This window comes from Hippocampus comes, unplaced genomic scaffold (genome assembly GCF_001891065.2).
Source record: "Hippocampus comes isolate QL1 unplaced genomic scaffold, H_comes_QL1_v1.1 scaffold22, whole genome shotgun sequence".
In the NCBI taxonomy this organism is placed as follows: Eukaryota; Metazoa; Chordata; class Actinopteri; order Syngnathiformes; family Syngnathidae; genus Hippocampus; species Hippocampus comes.
In genome coordinates, this window is record NW_017806175.1 from 572,845 (window position 1) to 575,524 (window position 2,680).

The window sequence follows — 2,680 nt, forward strand, 5'->3', positions numbered from 1 at the left end:
CCCTGATTTAAGACTTTACTTTATTCTATGAGCAAGTACTCATAAATGTATTTTCCCCATTGAAATGTATTGAAAAACAATTCATCCGTTCAGACCCCTGAAAACTAGCACGATTTTTTAAATTTTTAATAAAGGGAAAAAAATCTCTCCATATATTTTAAAACATAACACACCTCAGAAAAGAGAACAATACTATTGTAGTCCAAACAATAGAATAATAATAAATAAAACAAGATGAACGTCACAACAGCTGTAGGGTTGTAGTCTGTTTTCCTGACCAGTGTAAATCATGCGCCGAGGAGTTTGACCCAATGTTGGTAATTTTGCAGACGCAGGCCGGCAGATCAGCGAGAGGGAGAGCTGCGTCGCTGTGGGAGCAATCACAGGCTACTTCAATCATAGCCGATCAAGGTGTCTCCTTTAAATGCGGTGTGCTAGTCATACACGAGAGTTTCAACATGGCGTAAGCACATCTGTGCTGTGAAGTGGACACTTGGAGACCGTCCCTCGAGCCAGATTGTTCATGTGCCCCACCGATAGTGGTTTCCACTCTCTTAGACACTCACTTCTGCTGCACCGGCCCGCCCATTCCACTCACAAAGTCGAAACGTCCCATCAGGACCGTCAACATCTTGCATATAACTTTGTACGTGTAACAAATGCAGCATCGGGTGTGTGTGTGTGTGTGTGTGTGTGTGTGTGTGTGTGTGTGTGTGTACATAACACTCCAAGATGTCCGAGCTCTTGACACCTCATTTTATTGTCCCAACATTCAAAAGTACAAATAATTCAAACACAACAGTTTTATGAAAAAGAAAAAACAAACATTTACAGCAAGAGTTTCTATTTTGTTTCCAGTTTCAGAAATGACCTAAACTAGCAAGGATAACATGAAGTCATTCATCGCAGTAATTAGATTAATAATGAGAATAAGAATACTAAGAATAATAGCAATAATAACCATAATAATCATAATAATAATCATCATCATTGTTAATAATTGTTAAGTAAGAACATAAGCAGGAGAGAATAGGGAGAGAGAGCGAGAGAGAGAGAGAGAGAGAGAGAGAGAGAGAGAGAGAGAGAGAGAGAGAGAGAGAAAGAGAGAGAGCCGCAACCCACAGGGCTCCACCGACATTTTTTTTTTCAGCTTTTTTTGTCTTTAAGGATTTTGTTTTATAGATTTTTTTTTTAATCAGATAGTAAACAAACACATCTCAGGAGGGGAAAACCAAAACAAAAAGAAAACTGACAAGAAGAAGAAGAGCCGAGTTCCTCTGTTCACCTTCCCTCCTCCACTACTGGCTGCCTTGTTCCTACCGGCAGCCTGCCACTCACTGACTATAAGGCGCTACGGGGATGGTGGTGGGAGCCACTGGTGTGGGACATGGAGCCAGGGTGACGAAGCCCCATGACTTGCACACACAAACACAGACACGCACTTGACAGCCACACGATTGAGAACGCTATCACAACAGAATATCTAATACAAGAGCTGTATGATAATGTTCACAGTGTTGAATTTCAACACTGTGAGGCAGTCATGTTTACCACTATTACACCCCACGATTCTGCCCACAGACCGATTAAGCAACTGTAAATAAATAATGCCATGCTCTCAATTCCAGTTAGAGTCCACACAAACCGGAAATTCAGACGCGTTGCCCACTCAACCACCTTGTCACATCAGCAAGGGTACTGAGATCTAGTTCAAATATTTTGACTTTCATGTACGTACAGTGATCCGTGACTAATTGACACCCCAATAAAGACTTATAATTGCTTCTAGATGCTACAAAGATGGTGGCTAAACACTACTTTTTGTCAAACAAGGCGACCACCTGGGGAAATGAAGCTCCTCCTCTCACTTCAACATAGTACCTTGGCACCAAGATGCTACAGGATGGCACCATAGCACTAGATTTTTCTCACACAAGGTGATGATGACCTGACAAAATGACGCTCATCCCCTCACTTCAACATAGTTCCTTGGCCCCAAGTTGCGCCAAATCACTAGTTTTCTGTTAGACGCGGCAACAGCCTGACAAAATGAAGCTTATCTCTCACTTCAACATAGTTCCATGGCACATATATGCCACAGTGTGATGCCAACGCACTACCTTTCTATTCGACATGACTGGACTTACCCCAAAAATCAGGACTAGGTGAATTTGCGAGTCGTGAATCTTGAATATGTGGGGTACGAAGTAATTGTGGTCACCCAAACATTGTAAATAAACAAGAAAAAGCCCATTGCTAAGATTACACTGTCTATCGAAACTCATTTTTGCAAAGGGGCAATGTGTGATACAGCTCTTGTAATGGCTCTCAAAGTCATAATGTTGTGACTGGTTGGCGGATACAAAAACACCCAAACGGACACACGCATACACACAAAGAGGCGGAACACAGGCACGCGTCGCAGGAGGTCACACAGTGTAGGAAACGGACACATCGGAACAACATTCTACCGGGGTCGTTGCATAAATTCAAGCCCCCGTCAAGGGGCATGAAGGGGTCTGCTTGCGTGTATGACGGCGCACGTGGTGATGATGTCACATGACTGAGATGCATGTGTGCGTTTTATTCTCCAAACACACACACACACACACACACACACACACACACACACACACACACACACACACACACACACACACACACACACTCCACACTATAT